General features: G+C 42.9%; 1 protein-coding gene across 1 annotated transcript in view; it reads left to right on the forward strand.

Moving 5' to 3' along the window:
• The first annotated feature begins 23,201 nt into the window (after positions 1-23,201).
• The window catches only part of kcnj6 (potassium inwardly rectifying channel subfamily J member 6), a 94,607-nt gene continuing 89,818 nt past the window's right edge, over positions 23,202-27,990 (forward strand). The window contains exon 1 of the mRNA XM_064981884.1: positions 23,202-23,375. The gene's annotated coding sequence lies outside the window, so the exon portion shown is untranslated. The remainder of the gene's footprint in view (positions 23,376-27,990) is intronic.

Genomic DNA, 27,990 nt, shown 5'->3' on the forward strand with positions numbered 1-27,990 from the left:
AGAGGTGAAGTGATCTATGGAAATTAAGAGAGGTCCAGCCAACCTTCTGATAAAGCATGCAGTGATGAGTATTTAACCTGTCACCTGTGATAAAGCGAAGTGCACTATAGTGTCCTGCATCCAGGAATTTAGAGAAGTGGCTGCTGCATTCTGATAAATGGTGTCACCAAAATCAAAAGCTGGCAGGATGGTTGCCTGTACAACATGCTTCCTGCTGTTTAGGGAGAGGCATGATCTAGTTAAATAAAATAAGTCTATTTTAAATCTCAGCTTCTTAACTAGCTCATCCGTATGTTTTTTTTAATTCAAATTTTTGTCAATCCAAAATCCCAGATCTTTATTGGCAGGAATCTGCGCAATAAAATAACTATTCGATGCATAAATGTGTAAACCATTTGAAATATTTCTATGAGAATTAGAAAACCACATACATTTCATTTTTCCTCATTAAGTACCAATTTAAATCAACAAGGCTTTGTGCAAGGCAACAAAATTGTAACGGCTTTCTTTAGGCGAAGGAGGGTCGGACAAAAATGCAGCGTGGCTATTTAGATTCATGTTTAATAAAACAAATAAACACAAACACTACAAAACAAGAAACGTAACACGAAACCCAAAACAGCCTATACTGGTGCAAAGTCACACAGAGACAGAAACCAGGACAATCACCCACGACACACTCAAAGAATATGGCTGCCTAAATATGGTTCCCAATCAGAGACAACGATAAACACCTGCCTCTGTCACACCCTGGTCTGACCAAATAAAGAAAGAAACACAAAATACTAAGACCAGGGCGTGACAAAAATCTGATTGCAGCTCTAACATCCTGGTCAATAGTAGGGGCAAAAGAGTACATAACAGTGTCTTATGCATACAGATGAATGTTAGAGATTTTTGCAGCTAGACCAATATTATTTATATACAGTAAATATTAAAGAGGACAGGTCCCAAAATCTATCTCTGCGGGACTCCTTTAAAAATATCGAGGCAGCTTGACTTGACACCATCAGAAAGCACACAGTGTTTCCTGTCTGACAGATAGTTCTCAAACCACTTGGAAGACGCCTGGTCGAGTCCCACTTCAGACAACCTCTGCATGAGTAGGAGATAGTCGACAGTATCAAAGGCCTTCGATAAGTCTGTAAAGGTCTGTAAATATGGCAGCACAGTAATTCCTATGATCTAAGCAATTTAACACATCATCTAAGACAAGCGTAACTGCTGAAACGTTGCTATGTCAAGGTCTTAAACCAAGGTCTTAAACCAGGCTGGTGCACATTAACAATATCATTTGTAGTAAAAAAAAAAGTTTTTTGCTGACAGTTTGCCAGTGACTGTACTATTTTTGGAAGGCAAAATAGTTTAGAAATGGAGTGGTAGTTATCTAGGTCAGAAGGATCCCCACTTTGTGAAGGGGGAGGACATGCGCCGCCTTCCAGATCTTAGGAATAGCACCAGAAGTAATTGTTAAATAAATAAAACATGTGGGTCAAATGTTCTACAATGAGGGGGGCAGAAAGCTGCAGGAGAAAGGGAGCAACCATTTCTTTGGCCCTCCAGCACTACTTCCAGCAGCATCTGGTCTCCCATCCAGAGATAGACCAGGACCAATCCTGCTTAGCTTCAGAGGCAAGTATGCATGGTGTGAAGGTTTCTTTTTTAAAGTGCATTATTCTCTGCCATCTGTTTAGAGGTTAATAAAGGACTCCCTCTAGTGGAACTTGAGGTATTTTCAGAAACCATTCTCCCAACAAGATGGTCAGCTTAGACAAACGGTTATTAAAAGCACTACAATGTTATTTTTGTCTGTTACAGGACCAGAGGCTGTCATAACCTGCTGGGGCAATAAGCTCCTATTACCACAGACGGCTGCAAATATTGAGGTGGCTTATTCTTATGGTAACCCAATACAACCCACTGGGCACAGACTTCAATTCAATGTCTATTTCACATTGGTTCAATGTAATTTCATTGAAATAACGTGAAAACAATGTTGATTCAACCACTGTGTGCCCTGTAGGAAATTAACACAGATTTAGCACTTTGTTGCGTACATGTTAGGCTATACATCGTGATATAACTTCATTGATTGAACAATTTTTATTTCAATATGACTGAAATAGGCCAATAGCTTACTGTTTATGTTTGAATGCAGTCATCTCTGTTTTAATTTGAAGCATCCTTTTATAAGTTGCTTATTTGTATCAATTGCAAAGACATTGGCAACATTGTATTTGTAGTCAACTTTGTTCTGAAATTATCAGCAGTCACAGAGAGATAGATAAATCATGTTATTCTATGTTTAGCGGAGATCTTCTGTGTATAAAGTGATGCGAGAGAGCAAAAAAAGCCTCTGACGACGCACTTGACTGTTCTACAGGTGGTCTGAGCCAGGTGCTAGACCACGAGCAACGTTAATAACAATGGTTTTGGGAAACAGCTCAGAGATTTAACGATGCTCCTACGAAGGTTCTAATGATACTTTTTTTGCCAAGAGTGTGCAAAGCTGTCATCAAGACAGAATATAAAATATAAAATATATTTTGATTTGTTTTACACTTTTTTGGTTACTTCATGACTCCATATGTATTATTTCATAGTTTTAAGGTCTTCACTATTTTTCTACAATGTAAAAAATAGTAAAATAAAGAATAACCCTTTAATTAGTAGGTGTGTTCAAACTTTTGACTGGTACTATATAAATATATACATACATATACACATATTTTTCCTTAATTCCTTAATTATTTTCCACTAACCCTACCACTCCTCCCATACTTCAAGCTTAAACAATTTAACAATATTTATCTTTTGGTTGTTTTTACTCCTATTCTTCTGCTACCCTCAACCCATCCCATCTATTTCTGAAGACCATCCAATTCGATTTCTATGTGCCATATATTTTTTAAGTGTGCTGTTTCACAAAAGTTCCGAACCTATATACATTTTCTGGACACAGTATACATTAGTTATCTTGTTGTTATTAGTCCCACCCTTCATCTCCACTCAACCCCTCCCATCTATCGCTTAACACCATCTCTTTTGGATTTCTATTTGCCATATATTTTTCAACTGTGCTGTGATGTTTCACAAACTTTATGAACCTTTCTATTCTCATAGTTTATACAGATTGTAAATTAAAGATAACATTTTTGCTAAAAGTATTATTATATTATTGATCGATTGACTATGACTTTTCAAATCACCCAGTAGTGCTATCTGCAGAGTTAGCTCCAGGTAAATGTTGCAATTCTTCTGCCCTTCCTGGACCTGTGACCAAAAACAAGCTATATATGGACAGTCCCAAAACAAATTATCTAATGATTCTGTCTCTTCTAATGATAATGTGTGCGTGTGTGTGTGCGCATGTGTGCTGTAGTAGAAGAAACACTGCCTGTCAGGAATGGCTGGGCTAAGCCACAATGGACTGAGCGGAACTGAACTGTGCTATGTAGCCCCGCAGACCCAGAAGAGTTTATTTTAGCCTCGGTCTTTGATTGGACCAATCAGCCTTGATTCTGTTCCTCCATGAGAGCCATTACCGGAGCCTGGCTGAGCTCGCTGTGGGCAGAAGCTCCACTGTATCGACATCCAGGCCTGGGAAGAAGAGCCTCTCTCTACTCTCTTCCCAGCTGTGTATGGTCTGCCAAGGTCAGAAGCAGCCAGGACGATCTGATGGAGGGAATTCAACCAGCACTTAGATTAATCCTACTGAGCCTGTCCTTGGTCCTACAATGTCTGTTTATTGATATTGCAACCTTTCTCTGAGTGCATATTGTGTGCACAATGTCATGTGTTTTCAGCTGTATTGTACATATTGTCCCTTCATGGTGCACTTCATTTGGCACTCAATTAGTGGTACCGCTGTTATTTGAGAAAATAGGAACTAATGAGGGATGCCAACAGTGTGAAATCTGCCGTGCCTAGATGACCGTGCCATTCATCTATGGTGCCTAAAATCTAGATAACCGTGTCAGCCAATCTATTGTACCATTCTGGTGGTTTTAGCGTAACAGACTTTAGCACCCCCCCTCAGATGGCGTCACAGGGTTCCTCTGAGCCTCCATTTTTGGTGCTCTGATTTTTCCTCTGCCACGGGTAACATGCTCCCATTTTTCCAGTGAGTCGGCTGGCTGGGACTTCCTTCGCCTCAATCTGCCTGGAGGAAAGGTGAGAGTCTCATTCTAGAGGTGTCTCTGGGTGCATCTCCATAGTCTGAAGTGGTTTCCTCTCCACATTTACTCTCCACATTTACTCTCCTTCATCTTCCCTAATTAGGAAAAGAACCAGGAACTTCTTTTCGACTGTCCAATTGATTTCATATCAGTGCAAGAAGGAAAGAAGAGGAGGAGAGGAAAACACTATAGTTGGATTGTCTTGGGGATTCGTCATGTCTTCATTCATTTGCTTCATATGTATGAAGCCGATATTGTGCAATGTAAATCACTACATATTATTATTTCCCTGACCCCATATTATGAGTAGACAAGTGATTGTTCTGGTCCCAACCAGAGTTGGAACCAGTTCAAGGAACATTTTGGGAGGAACAGAATCAGCACCAAGAAATAAAGTGATCTACTGTATACTGTTTCGGAATATAACTGTTATTTTAAAACCATGGGAACCGGTTAATAACGTAAATTTACATTCCGGGAATTTTTTCCAGTCCCTCAAAAACCACAACAAAGCACCTATGCAAAGCCCTCACTCTGCCACTCTGAAACTTATTCCAGTGTCTGCCTGCCAGCTGAAAATCTTTGTCAGTGTGTGTTCATGTATAGGCCCCTCCCCCACCAAAGCATAGTCAAATAGCCTGTTGACATTACAAGCGTGATTCAGAAATTAAGTAGAGAGATTTTTAATTAAAGAATGGATTCACATTTTCAATGCTCGTTAAGGATACTATAGTTACCACATTTCACATTGGATTTATTAACTACAAAAAGGTAAGTTTTTATTTGAATTCTTGTTCCCCTCTGTACACACAAGCTAGCTGGTCCAAGTTCAAAGACATTCAAAGTTGCTTCATAGAAGCCACTCCTCCATAGGTATAATTCTGTGAGCCTAATTCAGATAATACATTAAATAAAAGATAGATGCCCTGTGCTTTAAGCCAGGCCTACTCTTTCACCCTCTCTCGCACTCTCTCCAGCCGTAAAATTTCAGTCGAATCTAGCACCCAACACTCATCTGTAAATAGCTTGCGTGCTCCATAGCAAGATGCACTATCCGCACTAATTGGCAATGAAGTAATTTAATGTTGAATTAATGTAAATTTCACAGGTTTAATGATGATGATTTCAGAGGTTTAAAAAGAAACAAAAAGGAACAATATAAAATATTACTTTTTTGGTTCGAACAGTGGAAAGGAACAAAAGAACATAAGGGTTCTGTTCAGAACGAAACGATTGGAAAATAATTTAGGTTCCAACCCCTGGTCCCAACACAATACATTATGGCGGCACCTGCTCTTGAGGTAGAGGCCTAGAAAGACATATCATAAAGCATTTAAATTGATCTCTGATGGGTACCTACAGTATGTTATACATACACTACAGTGGAGGCTGCTGAAGGGAGGACGGCTCATAATAATGTCTGCTATGGAGTCAATGGAGATATATCAACCACATGGAAACCACATCTTTGATGTGTTTGTTACCATTCCATTGACTCCATTCCAGCCATTATTATGAGCCGTCCTCCCCTCAGCAGCCTCCAATGATACACTATAATAAACATACATAACATATCATATCTATCTGGTATCATAGGTGTTGTTCAAAGGGGGGTCCTTGGCTCTATCTCTGATAGTTTACAGATAGACTGTAGTATTATCAAAGAGAAAATGATGATGTATTGTGTAATGCACATGCGTGTCAAGTTTCATTTCTCCTACCAGGGTACCAATGAGGACACAGGGGAATGGCCCTGCATGGAAAAATCTGATTCGGGCAGGAGAAACCATTAACGCTCAGTCTGTGCTGCTGTCACTTGCCCACAGTATCGCTGTGACAAAGCAAGTAAGGATTTGTAGGACGGGAAAAGGCAATGGGGGATGGGTGTGAGGACTAAAATCCAGGTGGGAGTTGTAGAGCAGTGCATTATGGGTTGAAATACCTCAAACTAACTGGGGGAATCTCCAACGGCTTTCCATCCCAATCCCTGTGTGGCCCAAGGGCAAGAGAGTGTTCTGTTGAATCTGTGAAAACGCTGGCGTGTCTGAGCAAGAAGTAATATCAGAGCTTTGCTGGTCATTCCTCATTTAAGACAAACTGAAATACTGTCAGGGCTACGTACAATAGTCAGCTGACTGAAAAGGTGTGTGTGTGTTGCTATGTCTTAGGGTGTTAAGTTCACTTCTCATCATATGTTGTTGTTTCACACATTTCAAGACAAAATGCTGTATTTGCACGTACTTGTTAATAACTCATGTTCGTTAGCTGTTGCCCGTACTGTACTCCGTCTGCTCACCAGTGCATGCATGTCACAACCAAAATTTCACATATGAACACTATCTATGCAGGCTGTGTCTGTAATACCACCCTAAAGCTCTGTGGATATCCTACAGAAGTATGTGCAGTTATAGTGCATTCGGGAAGTATTAAGATCCCTTGACTTTTTCCACAATTTGTGACGTTACAGCCTTATTCTAAAATGGATTCAATTGTTTTTTCCCCCTCATTAATTTACACACAATAATATTTTTTTTGCAAATATGTAAACATTTAAATAATACATTTACATAAGTATTCAGACCCTTTAGTCAGTACTTGTTGAAGCATCTTTGGCAGCGATTTCAGCCACAAGTCCTGTTGGGTGTGATGCTACAAGCTTGGCACACCTGTATTTGAGGATTTTCTCCCATTCTTCTTTGCAGATCCTCTCAAGCTCTGTCAGGCTGGATGCGGAGCGCCACTGCACAGCTATTTTCAGGTCTCACCAGAGATGTTAGATCGGGGTTAAGTCCGGGCTTTAGCTGGGCCACTCAAGGACATTCAGAAACTTGTCCTGAAGCCACACCTTTTTACGTTTTTTATAATTATTTATTCCAAAAAACACAAGGAAGGGGTAACATTAAAGTATTAGAACAGGAAGGACAAACAATACAGCATCAAGACACTATGAAACATGTATCAGTCTTTCCGCAAAAGAGCCATCCTTGTGTGAGGGTGCGTGTGCATGATAGTGATATAAAATATGTCATAGTTTCCTTTTTCATGATCACAATCTTGTGAAGCCTGAACCCTCCAAGATCCCCCACAGTTCCCCAATAGCTGTTCCTCAACCATTCGAGACCCCTCCCACAATCCCACCCCCAAAAAAGAAAAAATACAATTAATTCCATTCCCCACCCCCAAGAACCCCCGAAAGCACTAACAACCAAGATAATTAACTAAAGAGAAAAAAGGAAAAAACAGAAAACAGCAAACAACAATGCAAAAAAAATAAAACAAAATAATACATTTAAAACAAAGGACATCAAGGACTACTGAAATCATAACAGCAATTCCTACTTTATATGTTTGTGTGCATGTCTGGCACTATTACATGTACAGTATGTGTGTGTTCTTGTATGTGTTTATTTGAATGAGAGTGTGTGTACATGCATGTGTACAAACACCTGTACGGCATCAGCCTCAGGCAAACTGGAATTAGTTGTAAAAACACTGCCACTTAGTGCCATTCAAATGTTCTTTTATTATGTTTTATTTAGACTTTTTTTCCCCTTTATCTTTTGATCATCATTCTCTCTTTCCTGAAGCCACTCCGGTGTTGCCTTGACTGTGTGTTTAGGGTTGTTATCCTGTTTGAAGATAAACCTGCGCCCCAGTCTCAGGTCCTGAGCGTTCTGGAGCAGGTGTTCATCAAGGATCTCTCTGTACTTTGCTCCGTTCTTCTTTCCCTCAATCCTGACTGGTCTCCCAGTCCCTGCCACTGAAAAACATCCTCACAGCATGATGCTCCCACCACCAAGGATGGTGCCAGGTTTCCTCCAGACTTGGATTTCATCAGACTAAACAATATTGCTTCTTTAGGTGACTTTTGGCAAACTCCAAGCGGGCTGTCGTGTCTTTTACTGAGGAGTGGCTTCCATCTGGCCACTCTATCATAAAGGCCTTATTGGTGGAATGCTGCCGAGATGGTTGTTCTCCCATCAACATTAAGGAACTCTGGAGCAGAGTGACCATCGGGTCCTTCGTCACCTCCCTGGCCAAGGCCCTTCTCCCCCGATTGCTCAGTTTGGCAGGGCGGCCAGCTCTAGGAAGAGTCTTGGTGGACCTTCAATGCTGCAGACATTTTTGGTACCCTTCCCCATATCTGTGCCCTGACACAATCCTGTCTCGGAGCTCTAAGGACAATTCCTTCGACCTTGTGGCTTGGTTTTTGCTCTGACATGCACTGTCAACTGTGGGACTTTACAAAGACAGGTGTGTGCCTTTTGAAATCATGTCCAATCAATTGAATTTATCACAGGTGGACTTCAATCAAGTTGAAGAAACATCTCAAGGATGATCAATGGAAACCGGATGCACCTGAGCTCAATTTCAAGTCTCATAGCAAAGGGTCTAAATACTTACAGTTGAAGATTACATACACCTTAGCCAAATATATTTAAACTCAGGTTTTCACAATTCCTGACATTTAATACCAGTACAAATTCCCTGTCTTAGGTCAGTTAAAATCACCACTTGACTTTGAATCTAAGATGGTGTAGCAGTCAGACGTCTTTGTCCTGTTGTGTCCCTTGTATATATCGTTTTACATATTTTTCGTCGCATATCCTTTAAAATATTTTGCTAAACATCAACATCTAAATACTCTCCTGCAACCCGCCTCACCCAATGTGGCGTGGATCTGCTTTTTTCCCCTAAAGTATTTATATTTACTTCGGATCTGGAATCCCTCAACTGAAGCTAGCCAGCTAACTACCAGCTATCAGTCAGCAAACCATTGCCAGCGGTCATCAGCTAACCTTCAGCTCGGAAAACTCTTGTCAGTTCGAACAACATGACTCTAACCAGAGCATAACGGACCTGTTATTTTTATCCCCAGATTCCTACCGCAAACATTTTCATCTGGATCTTCACAACTAGCTAACCACAATCCCGGATGACTACTCCTGGCTAGCGTTTCCATCCCAGAGCAAGCACCAATTAGCTTGAAGCTAGCCCGGCCAGGGCTCCTGTGCTACCACCAAAGTCTACTCCTGTGATACCACCGAAGTATACTCCTGGGCTACCACCTAAGTATACCCCTGGGCTACAATATCCGGACCCCTTCTACAGCCGGTATGGGGCATTGAATCCCGCAGATCCCCTACGACTGGAATACCGACATAATCTGCCCGAGGACTCCCAACAGGCCCCTCAGGCGCGACGCCCGCTGAAGGCCCATTATGCTAACCAGCTAGGTCTGCTAGCTACCTAGAGCTACTTAGAACCCTACTAATTCCACGACTGGTCTATCGACGTCACCACACGAAGAGCCAAAAACAGATTTACCCTCATCGCGACGTCCCCCAAAGGCTAACTTTCTAGACCCTGCTATCTGCTTGCTAACCCGGTCAGCTAACTGCTAGCTTGCCTGCCCGGTCTGCTCACTGCTAGCCCTTGCTAACTGCTTGCTTGCTAACCCGGTCTGCTAACTGATTGCAAACCCGGCCTGCTAACTGCTTGCTAACCCAGCCTGCTAACTGCTAGCTTGCCCCGGTCTACTAACTGCTAGCTGCCGGCCCCGGCAATTTGCTATCGTAAATGTTAGCAACACCGCCCTCACTAGTGTAACCAGGAGGTGAGGTCTCATTAAACACAGTAAATTCATCAGGCTTAAGCCATGTTTCAGTCAGGCCAATCACATCAAGATTATGATCAGTGATAAGTTAATTGACTATAATTGCCTTTGAAGTAAGGGCTAACATTAAGTAGCCCTATTTTGAGATGTGAGGTATCACGATCTCTTTCAATAATGACAGGAATGGAGGAGGTCTTTACCCTAGTGAGATTGCTAAGGCGAACACCGCCATGTTTAGTTTTTCCCAACCCAGGTCGAGGCACAGACATGGTCTCAATGGGGATAGCTGAGCTGACTACACTGACTGTGCTAGTGGCAGACTCCACTAAGCTGGCAGGCTGGCTAACATTCGGAAACATCCACCTACAAAATAGATCCACCCACAAGTTGATCCAAGGTCAATTTTGTGTTTTTCCCTTGAAATTGATGAGGTTAGGTTTGGGGGCAAGCTGATCATAGATTTGTGTCTACGGACAACCACTATCTGGACAATATGACTCATTCTGAAAATCTTTGCTGTTTAAGACAGAGCATATTTTCAGGGACAAGAACATTGTCCAAGGTGGTGGCTATTTCTACCATGTCACAATGTAACATGTTTCCCGAGTCAAAGGATCACTTTAGGGATCAAATTCAGCGCTGACCCAAATCACATAGATACTAGAGGCAGAAGAAAAACAGTAAAACTCATAAAGCAGCCAATAGAAAATGGCCGTCTGAGGGATTAGACTTGGTCATGCAGTCTGGGTCGAGTTTATTTGTGTAAGCCACTCTGGGGCATTGGTAGGGCAGTCGGGCTGCTAATTTTAGAGGGAACATTGATCGGAGGAAGCTGAGTGTTCCAGGATCTGATCTCCCTAGTCACCCCTGCAAGATGATCAGGGTCGGACGGACAGACAGACAGACAGACGGGCAGACAGAAAGAAGGGCGGACGACCAGACAGACATGCAGACAGAAAAGATACTGTACACACAAACACATGCACACTTAATCACTTAGCTGACCATTGTCCGTCGAAAGCTGAAGACAAAATTTGCCAACTCTTTAATGTGTGGACAATTGTTAAAGGCTTTTTAAATGTATTATTATTATTATTTCTATTATTAATAAAATGTTGATTTATCAGGCGATGCACCCTTACTTCCTCAATGCTTGTTTACAGTCTGTCCAAAATCATTAGTAATGCGAAGAGGCACTGTTTACGTCAATGGAAATCTACAGTGTTGATTAAATAATTTAAAAACCTACAATATATTTCAATGTTAAATAGAGCTTTTCAATATAAAGGAGATTTGACATATCAAGAAACTCACCTCTACTGCAAAACAGTGAAGGAGGAACGTTCCACTGAAAGTGTAGAAAGTGTGAAGAGTTTGGCGTTCACTGTTTGGCGGTAGAGGTGAATTTCTGGATGCCTCTGCTACTGACCAGTCAGAGGCTTGAGTTGAGAGTAATCCCAGACACAGCAAATGAAGTGGTTCTGAGGGAGTCCATTTGGTTTGTCAGGAATACGGAGATTGCTGTTGGAGAGCCTGAAACACTAGCTTTCATCTTCCCTCCACTCTGTTGTTTTCCCTTTAGTGGCACTGACAAAGCCAGGCTGCAGGCTTCTGTCTTAAGGTCAGGAATCTTGTTGTGAGCAGAGTGCAACAAAGCCACAAGCACAATGTTTAGAGGAGTGGTGAATCTTCTCATATGTGTACAATAGCTTTGACTGTAATTGCACATACAATACTATAACCAACTACGATGTTCCTGGTGGAGTGGATATCCAACACAGGAGATCAAAGTTGGTTGATCACCTGAATAAGATTGTAATGATCACCACCATGATTATTTGTGTGTGAATATTACACTACAACTTAGTGTGAGCAGTGTGTTACAGGGAACTCGTAAAATAAAGAAAGCAACAGAAATAAACACTCTGAAAAAGGGCTCCTTGGACAATGGTATGGATGGCCATGGTAATGTTGCTAACTTTTTAGGAGAATCAATCCAAAGTCGAGCCAGTTATACTATCGGGATCACTAGAGCACTATAGATGGCATCAGGTTGGTAAGAGCAAAATCCATATCTACGTACTACTTTGAGAAACTACTCTTCAGTACGGGTGAAATCCCTCCTTGGAATCGGGTCTACTTCCAAAACCCTATCCAAACAATTGTAATACCTTGAATCTGGGTGTGATTTTTTTTCTGGTTGTTTGAATAATTAATCTTTCTCAGGGTCATTAATCACACAACATGCAGCCTTCACTAGATAGTTTCCATGGATTTGTGTCTGTTCAATTATTTTATATTTTATTTTATTTCACCTTTATTTAACCAGGTAGGCAAGTGCGACCTGGCCACGATAAAGCATAGCAGTGTGAACAGACAACAACACAGAGTTACACATGGAGTAAAAAATAAACAAGTCAATAACACAGTAGAAAAAAAAGAAAGTCTATATACATTGGTGTGCAAAAGGCATGAGGAGGTAGGTGAATAATTACAATTTAACAGATTAACACTGGAGTGAAACATGATCAGATGGTCATGTGCAGGTAGAGATACTGGTGTGCAAAAGAGCAGAAAAGTAAATAAATAAAAACAGTATGGGGATGAGGTAGGTAAATTGGGTGGGCTATTTACCGATGACCTATGTGTCACGCCCTGGTCGAAATAATTTGTGTTTGTCTCAAAAATACAACGCTGCATTTTGGTCCGCTTCTCCTTCACCAGACGAAAGCCGTTACAGAATCACCCACCACAACAGGACCAAGCGGCGTGGTGACAGGAGGAGCAGCAAAAGGAGGAATGGACATGGGAAGACGTTTTGGCTGGAAGAGATCGCCTCCCATGGGAACAGGTGGAGGCACTTAGTAGAGCAGAGGCAGCCGGAGAGAGGAGCCAGCGATACGAGGGAACACGGTTGGCTAGGAAGCCCGAGAGTCAGCCCCAAAAATTTATTGTGGGGGGGGGGGCTCAGGGAGAGTGTGGCAGAGTCAGGAGTCAGACCTGAGCGAATACTCCCTGTTTATTGTGAGGAGCCAAGGAGGAGACCAGAACCAGAGCCGGTGTTGGAGGTGAGCGAAGCAGAGACTGTGAAGGAGTTATTAATGGGGAAATTGGAGGAGAGAGAAATGAGGGAGTTGCTATGTTGGTGTTTTAAGCATGGAATTCGCCCGACGGAGCGTGTCGGGATTTGATGGCACCTGGGTCAGCGCTCCATACTCGTCCTGAGGTGCGTGTTAGTCGGCTGGTGAAGATGGTGCCAGCCTCACGCACCAGGCCTCCTGTGCACCTCCCTAGCCTTTCACGTCCTGTGCCAGCACTGCTCTCAAGATCTCCAGTACGCCTTCACGGTCTAGCCCATCCTGTGCCACCTCCACACACCAGCCCTCCGGTGGCAGCTCCCCGCACCAGGCTTCCTGTGCGTGTCCTCGGCCCAGTACCACCAGTGCCATCACCACGCATCAGGCCTACAGTGCACCTCGCCTCTCCAGCGCTGCCGGAGCTTTCCTCCTCTCCTGCGCTGTCGGAGTCTCCCGCCTGTTCAGCGCTGCCCGAGCCTTCCTCCTCTCATGCGCTGCCGGAGTCTCCCGCCTGTTCAGCGCAGCCAGAGCCTTCCTCCTCTACAGTGCTGCCGGAGTCTCCCGCTTGTTCAGCGCAGCCAGAGCCTTCCTCCACTCCTGCGCTGCTGGAGTCTCCCGCCTGTTTAGCGCTGCCAGAGCCTTCCGCCTCTACAGCGCTGCCGGAGTCTCCTGCCTGTTTAGCACAGCCAGAGCCGTCAGTCTGCATGGAGCAGCCAGAGCTGTCAGTCTGCATGGAGCAGCCAGAGCTGTCAGTCTGCATGGAGCAGCCAGAGCTGCCAGTCAGCATGGAGCAGCCAGAGCTGCCAGTGTTCATGGAACAGCCAGAGCTGCCAGTCTGCATGGAGCAGCCAGAGCTGCCAGTCTGCAAGGAGCTGCCAGTCTGCAAGGAGCTGCCAGTCTGCAAGGAGCTGCCAGTCTGCAATGAGCCGCCAGAGCTGTCAGTCTGCAAGAAGCCGCCAGAGCTGACAGTCTGCATAGAGCAGCCAGAGCTGCCAGTCAGCATGGAGCAGCCAGAGCCGTCAGTCAGCCAGGATCCGCCAGTCAGCCAGACTCTTCCAGATCTGCCAGTCAACCAGACTCTTCCAGATCCGCCAGTCAGCCAGGATCTGCCAGAACCGCCAGCCAGCCAGGATCTGCTGGATCCCACTACCTGCCTGAGCTTCCTCTCAGTGCTGAGCTTCCTCTCAGTGCTGGGCTTCCTCTCAGTGCTGAGCTTCCCATCAGTACTGAGCTTCCCCTCAGTGCTGAGCTTCCCCTCAGTCCCGAGCTTCCCCTCAGTCCCGAGTTTCCCCTCAGTCCCGAGCTTCCCCTCAGTCCCGAGCTGCCCCTCAGTCCCGAGCTGGTAGATGACCTGGAGCCAGTGGGTCTGGCGACGAATATGTAGTCAGGGCCAGCCGACTAGAGCATACAGGTCGCAGTGGTGGGTGGTATAAGGTGCTTTAGTAACAAAATGGATGGCACTGTGATAAACTGCATCCAGTTTGCTGAGTAGAGTATAGGAAGCTATTTTGTAGATGACATCGCCGAAGTCGAGGATCGGTAGGTTAGTCAGTTTTACTAGGGTACGTTTGGCGACGTGAGTGAAGGAGACTTTGTTGCGAAATAGAAAGCCGACTCTAGATTTGATTTTAGATTGGAGATGTTTCATGAGTTTGGAAGGAGAATTTACAGTCTAGCCAGACACCTAGGTACTTATAGATGTCCACGTATTCTAGGTCGAAACCATCCAGGGTGGTGATGCTAGTCGGGCGTGCGGGTGATGGCAGCGGACGGTTGAAAAGCATGCATTTGGTTTTACTAGCGTTTAAGAGCAGCTGGAGGCCACGGAAGGAGTGTTGTTTGGCATTGAAGCTCGTTTGGAGGTTAGATAGCAGTGTCCAAGGAAGGGCCAGAAGTATACAGAATGGTGTAGTCTGCATAGAGGTGGATCAGGGAATCGCCCGCAGCAAAAGCAACATCATTGATATATACAAAGAAAAGAGTCGGCCCGAGAATTGAACCCTGTGGCACCCCCATAGAGACTGCCAGAGGACCGGACAACATGCCCTCCGATTTGACACACTGAACTCTGTCTGCAAAGTAGTTGTTGAACCAGGCAAGGCAGTCATTAGAAAAACCGAGGCTACTGAGTCTGCCGATAAGAATATGGTGATTGACAAAGTCGAAAGCTTTGGCCAGGTTGATGAAGACGGCTGCACAGTACTGTCTTTTATCGATGACAGTTAAAATATCTTTTAGTACCTTGAGCGTGGCTGAGGTGCACCCGTGACCGGCTCGGAAACCAGATTGCACAGCGGAGAAGGTACAGTGGGATTTGAGATGGTCAGTGATCTGTTTGTTGACTTGGCTTTCGAAGACCTTAGATAGGCAGGGCAGGATGGATATAGGTCTGTAACAGTTTGGGTCCAGGGTGTCTCCCCCTTTGAAGAGGGGGATGACCGCGGCAGCTTTCCAATCCTTGGGGGTCTCAGACGATACAAAAGAGAGGTTGAACAGGCTGGTAATAGGGATTGCGACAATGGCGGCGGATAGTTTCAGAAATAGAGGGTCCAGATTGTCAAGCCCAACTGATTTGTATGGGTCCAGGTTTTGCAGCTCTTTCAGAACATCTGCTATCTGGATTTGGGTAAAGGAGAAGCTGGGGAGGCTTGGGCGAGAAGCTGCGGGGGGGCGGAGCTGTTGGCCGAGGTTGGAGTAGTCAGGAGGAAGGCATTGCCCAGCAACAGCCCTAAAACATCACTGCTCTAGAGGAGATCTGCATGGAGGAATGTGCCAAAATACCAGCAACAGTGTGTGAAAACCTTGTGAAGACTTACAGAAAACATTTGACCTCTGTCATTGCCAACAAAGGGTATATAACAAACTATTGAGATAAACTTTTGTTATTGACCAAATACTTATTTTCCACCATAATTTGCAAATAAATTCATTAAAAATCCTACAATGTGATTTTCTGGATTTTTTTTCTCATTTTGTCTGTCATAGATGAAGTGTACCTATGATGAAAATTACAGGCCTCTCTCATCTTTTTAAGTGGGAGAACTTGCACAATTGGTGGCTGACATAATACTTTTTTGCCCCACTGTACATACATATTACATACACATTTTGCATACGCATTTAACATACATGGTAGTTTTATATAAAGCAATCACATAACAATAATACCACTCTCAGCCCATCCCACCTTTCACCCTAGACCACTCTTGTTTGGTTTCCATGTATTTTTCAATTTTGCTGTGATGTTTTACATTTTTACCTTTCTAATCATATAGTATCCACAGATTGTGAGCTAAAAATGAAAACCTTTCCTAAGAGTATTATTATGATATTTATTGACTGACTATGGCTTCCCAAATCACCAAGCTAACTTTGCCTATTACAGCTCTGCACACAGGGTCATGGTTCAATGAATATGCTCCCAACATGCTCCAGCTACAGATGTAAGATCTTAATTTGATCTCTGTTTTGTTGCTGAGAATTTAATTGCAATGCAGGAACTGCAAACATGTAGTGTATTTGAGTTTTAAAATGGATTCTAAAGTTTGTAATTTCCATTTTGAAATGTCATAATTTATCAAAAAATGTCCATTCATTATAATTCACATAGTAATTCACATTTCCAGTTGTTGCAGGCTTATTTTCCTGCTGTAGAGAACTGGCTAAAATTAAGATCCTACATCTGTACAGAGAGTTTTTTCAGGGCCACAGACAATGGGAGGTATTCTGTTTTGTCTCGCTACAAGCGAAAGTGTTTTAGCTGAACTGAGTCTACTGCACTGTGCTGTCCGTGTGTTTGTGTGTGTACACAAGGTACAAACGTGGGTGTCTTTTGTGTTCACATGTGTTTGTTTGTGTGTGTGTGTTTGCGTGTGTGTGCAAATGTGTGTATTTTTCAGAAGTTGTGTCTTTCTGTGACAGTTACAGTAGTTCCTTTCTGCATCATTCTATGAAAAGCAGGTCACATAAAGTACATAGACCTGGACTAGATCAGGCTTATGCCTGCACTGTGGTGTGAAGTTCTGAGCTATCTGACTGACAGTGTGTGTGTGGAGGAGGGTATAGTATTTCCTGGGGTACGTGACTGGGGGAGAGAGATAGCTGTCCTCATTTTATTTAACGGCAGCGACAGGCAGACCCCCGTCTGAAAATAGCTCTGTAACTAGAACATGAAATTGTCATTTATGTCATTTTTTACTCATGCAGTCTAAATCACACACAGCAGCAGTTTATCAAGTAGTTTTAAATAATGCACACGTGAAAAATGGCATAAAGTACAGTGTTGTCTCCAGCCTTATAGACCATCCTGTTGTCCCTGTGGATAATAATACATACTGTAAACACTGTCTACCTCCCGTTGGTAAATAGTGTCTACCTGTCTGGAGGGAAAACCCTTATCACAAGGCTGAGGTTGAAAATGCAATATAAAGCTAACATAAGGTCAAAATGTTCTTTCTTTCCGAGGCAGGGAGTAAACTTAGTCTGCTCTCCCAATTTTTATGTGGAAAGATGTGTGTGTGACTATTATTTTTCTTTGTTAAGTCAGAACAGATATACGTAAACAATATGTTTTCAGACTTTAAAAGATTTCTCTGGAAGTGTTATGTGTGTCTGCATTTGTGCATTTTTTTCATGAGATTTTCAAACAGTGGGGGGTCAGAGAGGAGGGCATAATCTGTGAAATGCTCTAAACAACAAAGACAACTAGCTTTTGGAAAGTCAAAGATGGTCGAGGACCTTTTACAAAAAGATTATGCAACATATCACAGAGCTAATTAGACTGATACACAAACTAATAGAATGTTTTCACAAAACATGAAAAGCATACAGAATGCAAGTATCTATCCAGACACAAGCATCCTCAAACATATATTTGATCTCTTCTCTATTAAGGATTCTATCTCAATCCCCAAATTCGTTGCAGATTAAGCCCTGCGTACCCACTGGCCAGGCCTATCCCTGACTCCAAAGCCTTAATCAAACTGTTGCTAAATTCTGCCGGCCCATGGGAAGGATATACACTGCCAGGTCTCTGACCTCCTCCCTATAGGCTGTCTCATAGTTGTCGGTGATCAGGTTGTCGGTTGGGTCGTCAGCTAACTTAATGATGGTGTTGGAGTCGTGCTTGGCCACACAGTCGTGGGTGAACAGGGAGTATAGGAGGGGACTAAGCAGGCACCCCTGAGGGGCCCACGTGTTGAGAATCAGCGTGGCAGATGTGTTGTTGCCTACCCTTACCACCTGGGGGCGGCCCGTCAGGAAGTCCAGGATCCAATTGCAGAGGGAGGTGTTTAGTCCCAGGGTCCTTAGCTTAGTGATGAGCTTTGTGGGCACTATGGTGTTGAACGCTGAGCTGTAGTCAATGAATAGCATTCTCAAATAGGTGTTCCTTTTGTCCAAGTGGGAAAGGGCAGTGTGGTGTGCAATTTAAGATTGCGTCATCTGTGGATCTTTTGGGGCGGTATGCGAATTGGATCTAGGGTTTCTGGGATGATGGTGTTGATGTGAGCCATGACCAGCCTTTCAAAGCACTTCATTGGCTACAGACGTGAGTGCTATGGGGCAGTAGTCACAGGTTACCTTCACTATTTTGGGCACAAGGACTATGGTGGTCTGCTTGGAACATGTAGGTATTACAGACTCATTATACCCTGATGAAGACAGCTTGTCTGCCGAAACGTCGGACATACATTTTTTGCATCTGAGCTCCTAGAGTGCTCTCCTTTATTTTTAAGTGTTCCACTCCACTAGCCAGCACCTTGCCTAAATAGGTGTGCATTTCTTTCGCCTCTAGATTATTACAGACTCGGTCAGGGAGAGATTGAAAATGTCAGTGAAGACACTTGCCAGTTGGTCAGCGCATGCTCTGCGTATACATCCTGGTAATTCGCCTGGCCCCATAGCCTTGTGGATGTTGACCTGTTTAAAGGTCTTGTTTACATCGGCTATAGAGAGTGTGGTAATAATGTATTTTAGTGGGTGTTGGAAATTTTTCTGGACATTATACACTCAAGGGGCTGGTTTCTTCCCAGATATTCCTACTGATCTACACTACATGACCCAAAGACACCTGTTAGTCGAACATCTCATTCCAAAATCATGAGCATTAATATGGAGTTGGTCCCCCCTTTGCTGCTATAACATTCTCAACTCTTCTGGGAAGGCTTTCCATTAGATGTTGGAACATTGCTGCGGGGACTTGTTTCGATTCAGCCACAAGCATTAGTGAGGTCAGGCACTGATGTTGGGCGATTAGGCCTGGCTCGCAGTCAGCGTTCCAATTCATCCAAAAGGTGTTCAATGGAGTTGAGGTCTGGGCTCTGTGCAGGCCTGTCAAGTTCTTCCACACCGATCTCAAAAAAACATTTCTGTATGGACCTCGCTTTGTGCACCTGGTCATGCTGAAACAGGAAAGGGCTTTCCCCAAACTATTGCCACAAAGTTGGAAGCACAGAATCATCTAGAATGTCATTGTATGGTGCAGCGTTAAGATTTCCCTTCACCAGAACTAAGGGGCCTAGCCTGAAACATGAGAAAACAGCCCCAGACCATTATTCCTCCTCCACCAAACTTTACAATTGGCACTATACATTGGGGCAGGTAGAGTCCTCCTGTTATCCGCCAAACCCAGATTTGTCCATCAAACTGCCAGATGGTGAAGCGTGATCCATCATTCCAGAAATATGATGTTATGGGTTATTTTGCTTCCACTGGTCCTGGGGCCCTTGTTAAGGTCAACAGCATCCTGAACTTTACCCAGTACCAGGATATTTTAGCCAAAAGCCAGGTTGCCTTGGCTGAAACCTGGCCGCAAGTGGATCTTCCAGCAAGACAATAACCCCAAGCACACACGAAAATCCAAAAGGAGATGGTTACTTGACCACAAAATCTACATTTTGCAATGGCCATCTCAGTCTCCATACATGAACCCCATTGAAAACCTGTTGTTTGATTTGAATAACGGCAGTCCATAAGCGCAGATGAAGGATATCAAGGACATGGAAAGAATCTGTACAGACGAATGGTCTATGATCCCTCCCATTCTGTTCTCCAATCTCATAATACATTTTAGAATAAGGTTCCGTTCTGTTATCCTGAGGTGATGTATTGAAACGTATTGAAAACAGGGGTGCTATTCATTTTGACCCCTATCTTTTTGAGAAACATGTGTATTACTTGTTAAACAAAATAAATTTTCTATAAGCAATTGTATTTGTATAAAATATAATGTTCTGTTTTTTTTAGAAAATAATATTGTTATAATTAGGGCCCTGCTTTTTAGGCACTTGTCCGAACGTCTTGATAAACTCACTAGGTGTTAGGTTAAGGTCCCTACACTATGCCCCTCAAATCGGGAGAGTGTGTCCCCATGCTTCTCTATACCAAGTCGCTCACATGTACAGACCTCTCGAATGGCATCACAGCTTCTGAGTCCAGTGGAGAGGATCAGATTGAGGTGTTGAATCACTAATATTATTCCCTGCCAAATAATAGGTCTTGTGTGATTAAGATTCGCAAAGCTACGCCTCCCTTGGCTCAGTCGATCCCCCCACACAACCAGACATTGATTGATTGGAGACAGCTTGTCTCAATTACAGAACATTTCCCAGGTTTTTCTACCTGCAGCAACACTAATGCTGGCAATACAGATAAAAGCAAAGTGCCCGCAATTTCCACACCAAAAAGCAGGACCCTAGTTATAATACATAGTAAATCAGGTTCAATAAGTGCAACACTGACTTCTTTACATGTGATGTACAGGATAAGCACTTGTTTATGTGACATTGTTGACATGAGGCTCTGATGTGTGTAAATGTTTGCTTTGCCGTGTGTGAGTGTGTGTGTGTGTGTGTGTGTGTGTGTGTGTGTGTGTGTGTGTGTGTGTGTGTGTGTGTGTGTGTGTGTGTGTGTGTGTGTGTGTGTGTGTGTGTGTGTGTGTGTGTGTGTGTGTGTGTGTGTGTGTGTGTGGTCACTCTGCAGGTGTCCTCTTGTCTCCTTTGTAGGTCCCTGAGCCGCTCTCTGATGTGGATCACACACCCCGACACATCACCAAGGGGGATGGGAGAGGAAGAGAGAGAGGAAGAGAGAGAGAGATTATTTCTTACATTATATCAGTCGGGCGTCTTTCATGTTTGAAACAAGTGCGTCACAAGCTAGTGTAAGTACCACAGACTGATGTCTCCCTGCTTACCAAGAGTGATACGCAGCCAGCTCCTGAGGGAAATTGAGTGAGACTAACTGTATAGCTTCATGAATTAGAATGATTTGTGTGCATGTACCCCAGTATAGAGAAGTAGAGAGAGAAAAGGGAAGGGGGATAAGAGATGGAAGAGAGGAGGAGATAGAGAGCGAGAGAGAGAGAGAGAGGGAGAGGAGTTGGAAAGAGAGAGGGAGAGGTGTTGGAAAGAGAGAGGGAGAGGAGTTGGAAAGAGAGAGGGAGAGCAAGAGGGAGAGGAGTTGGAAAGAGAGAGAGAGCAAGAGGGAGAGGAGTTGGAAAGAGAGAGAGAGAGCAAGAGGGAGAGGAGTTGGAAAGAGAGAGGGAGAGGAGTTGGAAAGAGAGAGAGAGAGCAAGAGGGGAGGAGTTGGAAAGAGAGAGGGAGAGAGCAAGAGGGAGAGGAGTTGGAAAGAGAGAGGGAGAGGAGTTGGAAAGAGAGAGGGAGAGAGCAAGAGGGAGAGGAGTTGGAAAGAGAGAGGGAGAGAGCAAGAGGGAGAGGAGTTGGAAAGAGAGAGGGAGAGAGCAAGAGTTGGAGAGGAGTTGGAGGGAGAGAGAGAGAGAGCAAGAGGGAGAGGAGTTGGAAAGAGAGAGGGAGAGAGCAAGAGGGAGAGGAGTTGGAAAGAGAGAGGGAGAGAGCAAGAGGGAGAGGAGTTGGAAAGAGAGAGGGAGAGAGCAAGAGGGAGAGGAGTTGGAAAGAGAGAGAGAGAGAGCAAGAGGGAGAGGATTTGGAAAGAGAGAGTGGAAGAAAGGGAGTGTAGGAAAATGATAGAAAGCTTCAAGTTGAGCATATAAAGGTTACATCAATAGATACTATTTTACTATGGCCGTAAAACAAACCATTATGTTGCAGTGTCACAGTAAAGTTTAAAATGAGGTAGTCTTGTAGCCTGCCAGCCATGAAAGACAATGTGACCCATCACTTATCACACGCCACATCTGTTATGCTTCGGAAGGCAGGTTGTTGAATTCATAAAATTGACAATATAAATCCTATTCATTTTTGTTGTTGGGTAATGCCCGAAAGCCAAACAAAAAATATAAATAGTCTTGTTCCTCTGGGTCTTACTGCCATTGTCTTGGATAGAAAAGATTTATGGGTAAAATGTGCCTCTGACAGGTATGCTATACAGTGATGCGTACAGCTAATTACTTTGGAGAGAGTTGTGTTACAGGTAGCAGTTCCGGAAAGACCCATGGGATGACATTTTGTTTGGAGCTTTTGTTTTATACACAGCAATAGCCATGTGTATTTTGTCATGTATTAAACTCAGCTAACCATGACTCCTGTGTCTTTTGGAACCTACATGCTCTTTAGTGTCATCAGTCCATCAGTCCCCAGAACCAAACTAAGGAACAGCCATTGTCCTCATCTATGAGTGACAGCCCACAAATGCTCTTTCATCTAATAAACATAGTGTGTAAAAAGAGATCATCTTATTATTATAGCTTATTATTTTGTTTCTGCCAAGCAGAGGCCATTTAGATCATTTGTGCACAACATAATGAATGAATGACATGCTATCTTCTGATGACACAGTATATTAGCACCACTAAAGTAGCCTGTCTGTGAAGATGCAATAATGATTCCAGCAAACATTTGTCTGGTCTGACCTTACAGTGCAACATGCAGTGAGAGATACAGAAAAATATTTAAATGTTTGCGTTTGCATTTCCAGTATGTGGCACTGTTTTCAGTTGCATGGCATATATTCAGCCTACTATACACTAATGTGAAATTATCTGTTTCTTCTGTATTTGAATGACGTCCTCTTGTCGGATCTTTGACTTGCGTTATACCTCCCGGGTGGGTTGTTTCCACAGACCCTCTGTGATTTCCTCAATAGCCCACTCTTCCTTACTATTACATTGACAGCTCTGTCAATACATACAAAACAACATGGATCTCAGCTATTTGAAGTCCTCCCCCTCATCTTTCTTTCTTTCTTTCTTTCTTTCTTTCTTTCTCTCTCTCTCTCTCTCTCTCTCTCTCTCTCTCTCTCTCTCTCTCTCTCTCTCTCTCTCTCTCTCTCTCTTCACACACAAATAGCCTGCACTCTCGCTCACTCAAAGACACTCTTTTTCGCCCATTCTCTCTATCTTCCTACTTGGTCGAGCTCAAAAGAAGGGGACATGACAGAATGACAGGATATGGATGTTTCAACAAGATGAAGGGTGAAATGTGAAATTAGCAACTCATATTCCTCGCCCCTGTGTTAAACGACAACCATCGGGAACCAGGCGTAATTGTTAAACATAATGAATTATTAAGAGCGGCGTCTATTAACAAGGTAGGCTATGTAAATGTATTATTTTTCTTCTGCACGTTAGACTGGTTTTGTGGTGACTGAGAAATTACGGATAATACAAGGGGGAGTGGGGGATTACATAACACATTGCACCGTGCTCCCGTTTTATCTTTCCTAATTTTTCCAAGTCGTAAGTCGTAGCCTAATGCTTTTTTTCCGGAAAAAGCAACTGTCGTTGCACGCTTTGAATTTGAAATCATGACAACTCGATTGTTAATAACATGAACTAAAGCACGTGAATAGGGAACAGTGGAAACTACAGAGGGTTTCCACATGCTCTGATATCCTTTCATTCTCATTTCTCAGACATTATTAACAGCAAGCTAATTGAATAATTATGTGTATGTTATCAGAAGAATCAGTCAAAAAAAGTACTCTAATAGTCTACATCTGTGTAGCCTATTTAGCCCATAGGCCTATTTTCCACTGCATATTAAGCACTTTATCTTCCTTGAAGTCTCTGAGTTAATTGTATTGTCAACCTTTCTAATAATGTTAGTGTACCATAAAAACCTTTCATTGTTAGTAATTGCAGTTTCCATTAAACTGCGTCTTGTTCTTACAAACACAGCGCTTACATTTCTTGATGTTCTAGAATATACTATTATTATATTGCGTGGCATGCATGAGTGCAGAGCGACCATAGGTAGAATCATTTCTCATAAAATTTGTGATCAAGACAATAGAGCATTTTGGGGCCAAAGAAAATGCTGAAGGGGCCGGCTCGGTGAAGCATTGTCAGTAAAAAAAAAAAGCGATACCTATTCTATTCTGGATAAAGAGCTCCCACCATCTCCATGGCGACGTGGAGACGTGGATATCTCACATTCAAAACCATGCATCGTGCGCGCAGCTTTCTCGCTGAAAGGGGATCGGTTCGATGGCAGAACAAAGCGAAAGGTAGAGCGCTCGCACACCGCGCTGAAGAAAAAAAACGATAGGGTCTGTTTTGGGAACGAAAAGGGGAACAATTCTGACACACAAGTTATCTTCATAGGAAAGAAGCCGGGTGAGTGAAACGAGTATTGTGAGCAAAGCCTGTTGCTTAGTCTAGGCTATCATATATTGAGAAAATTATGTTTTTTAGGCTATAGGCTAAGCTCGAATCTGTTGCCTTTCTGCGACGGCGCAGTTTACCAAAACATTTCCACTAGCCCACAGTGATTTCCAAACTAATTTAATCAGGTGCATTCGTTACACCTGGAAAAAAAATCATCTATAGTGACTGACAACATAGGCTACGTAAATGGGCTGATGTTTCAGAGATGGGCTACCATTGAGTTGAATGGCTTACCTAGGCCACCTAGGTGGCCTGCAGGTCGTCCTACTTGTAACGTGACTTAACCCAGAAAGCAGGCGCGGAGGGTTGAACCAGTGCCTGTGTGTTAGAGACCTCTCTAACGACCATAAAGCTCAGATTCATACTCCCATTCACCAGCTCTGCAAGCGTTAGGGCCTATAATGTCAAACTACGTTCGTTGATCACCATATAGGCTATGGAGTTTCGCTGAATAATTATATTTACTACCGTAGGCTACTTCCAAAAAAAAGGTATGCTATAAATGAAAATGTACAAGTAACTCGAAAAAATGGCTCTTCGACACCTCCGATGTCGCTTATTGAGCTGTTGTGGATTTCCAACCAGTTTGTGGCAGTAATTAGTGCCAAATGTGCTTTTTTTTAGGTTGCTTGTACATTTTTATTTAGACCTTTTTTGGAAATACATCCCGGCCGTAGTAGGGGCAAATGAATATAGTTTCTCAGAGAAACTCCATATTTGGTGATCCCCAAACCTATTTGGACATTATAATGCATACAGATATGGTGAATGGGAGTTTGAATCTGAACTTTCCGGGGGTTAGACAGGTCTCTAACGCAATGATACTGGTTCAGCGGAGGATAATTGAACTACGCTGCTAGGGCCTATAACATGTAGGCTAAATTGTCACTTTACGATTTTACTTACAATAATAAGCTGTTTTGGTCCATCAACTTTCATAAACGTATATTTTAGTAGGTTACCATTAGAGTAGCCTATAGCATAAATCACTTAAGACCGTCGCACATGTTGCACCTGGCAACTTCATCATAGGGAGGCCTAATGAATTGGTGTTGATATGCATGTTATACTTCTCACTTAGTATTGCAGTTGCCCGACACATTTAGCAAATGGACAAAAGCGCACACATGAATTTACAGCACTTCTCCAAAAGCCCACTGAAATCGTGGAAACAGTTTCAGGACCTTGGACAGCGAAAAAGCGCATGCTCTTACTCTCATCTTTACACTTCCTTCCTACGTCAGCAATACATGTTTTAAATCATAAAACGTATTGACTATCCCCAGTTTAAAGTGCTATGCATAAGCATATGCTACAAGTAGGCCTGGTAATGTAGCCTGAATGCTGTTTGTCTTGGATAGGCTGTTATTAGAATATCATGGGTCGACTTATCAGGCTGTCATATTGCTTTGTCAGGCATGTAGGAAACATGTAGCCTAGCTTAAATGAAAGTTACGGTTGCTCCTCCCAATTCTCCTATGCCTTCACATGTAGGTTAGCAGGACAGATTGCATGCATTTTAAATGGATGATGTGGTTTTGTGGACTGGAGTACCATGTATGTTGACTTAACTGAAAACCAAAGATACTTTTTTAAGTTGAAGCTCATTTACTGCATTTCTACACCAAGAAAATTTGCTATTTCGAGAACAGCAAAACAAATAAAAAATCACCCCAGCCATTAATTATCACCGATATTAGGTTTAAAGGTACTGTATGTGGAACGGCGTGTACAATGTCAACCACTACTCAAGCATAAATTGACTCATTTACTTGTGGAACAACGCATTCAGTGCAACATGAAATAGATAACACATGCTATCTAGTCACAACAAGGCCGACTTCAAATGCCGACTTCAATGTGAAAGTAACTAGTGCATTAAACAGCTGACCATTAAAGCAAACTATGCCAGATAAATCATACACATGCAGTGGTGTAGGAGCCGGGGGGACTGGAGGTTGCCCCCAGTGATTCATTTGTAAATTGGGAGCTTCTGGTCCCTCAAAGCCCCCCGGATAACCCCCCGCCACCGCTTTCGCACTCACTCTGTGAAAAAAAGTGACAAACGCAATGTAGCAGCGCAGCAGACAGAAGGCTACTTGGCAGTTCACTATCTATCGTGGTGAAATGGACAGCGCTCTCCAAGGTGCTGATTAATTAGAAGCATTTTAGACGTCACTGCAGAACATACGCATAGCCTATAGTATGCCCACATACTTGAGTATAGCGGTTGGGCTTACACAAGTCAGAATTTCTTATAGTCTAATTTTCAAGATATCAATTACAAAATAATTTTTAAATGTCACGGCAGAAGACCCACTGTATGCACAGACCCGAATTTCATATGATTTTTCATTTCTTTTGGCGAAGGAATCGCTAGCGGGACACCTGCGATAACATCCGGTGAAATTGCAGGGTGCGAAATTCAAAATACAAACATCGTAATATTAAACATTCATGAAAATACAAGTATCATACATCATTTAAAATCTTAACTTCTTGTTAATCTAACCACACTGTCAGATTTCAAAAAGGCTTTACGGTGAAAGCCTACCATGCGATTATCTGAGGACAGCGCCCCACACCAAAATACTTTTTCAACCAGCACATGCGTCACAAAATCACAAATAGCAATTGAATAAATCACTTACCTTTGAAGATCTTCCTCTTTTTGCAATCCCAAGGGTCCCAGCTACACAATGAATGGTCGTTTTGTTCGATAAAGTTCTTCTTTATATCCAAAAAAGTCATTTTGATCTCAGTAATCCACTCCTTCAACATGCATACACACGAATCCAAAAAGTTACCAATAAAGTTCCTCCAAACAAGTTAAACAATGTTTCTAATTAATCCCCAGATACTCTAATATCTAACTTAATGATAATATTAACGGAGAATAGTATGTTCAATAAGGAAGATAAGTAACGAAGAGCACGCACCTCATTCAGGCGCCAACAAGACAACTTTTCTAATGAGAGACACCTTGTAGTTCTTCCAACTTCTTGTTAAGTTTTCAAAAAACAAGTCTGAAACCCTTTCTAAAGACTGTTGACATCTAGTGAAAGCCATAGGAACTGCAACCTGGGTCCTATCTATTTGTATTTCCCATAGGCAAGCACTGAAACGGCTTGTGACCGCCCCCCCAAAAAATTACTGATGGATTTTCCTCGGGTTTTCGCCTGCCATATCAGTTCTGTTATACTCACAGACATGATTTTAATCCGAGTTTTTTCTATCCAATGCTACCAAGTATATGCATATCCTAGCTTTTGGGCCTGAGTAACAGGCAGTTTACTTTGGGCATGTCAGTCATCCAAAATTCCGGACAAAACCAGTATGCTAATGAAGTTTTAAGACTTCAATTAGGCAGTAGAACAAATATCACAATATCTGAATATAACTTCAAATAAAATAAATCAATGTAGGCTTTAAAGGAACACATATGAAAATATAAAAATATATTTTGAGGGTGAACTACATCCTGAGTGTCCTCTTTCGCCTTGTCTAAAATGCTTGCTGCCACTAAATGCACCTTGG

Source organism: Oncorhynchus masou, chromosome 12, assembly GCF_036934945.1.
Source record: "Oncorhynchus masou masou isolate Uvic2021 chromosome 12, UVic_Omas_1.1, whole genome shotgun sequence".
In the NCBI taxonomy this organism is placed as follows: domain Eukaryota; kingdom Metazoa; phylum Chordata; class Actinopteri; order Salmoniformes; family Salmonidae; genus Oncorhynchus; species Oncorhynchus masou.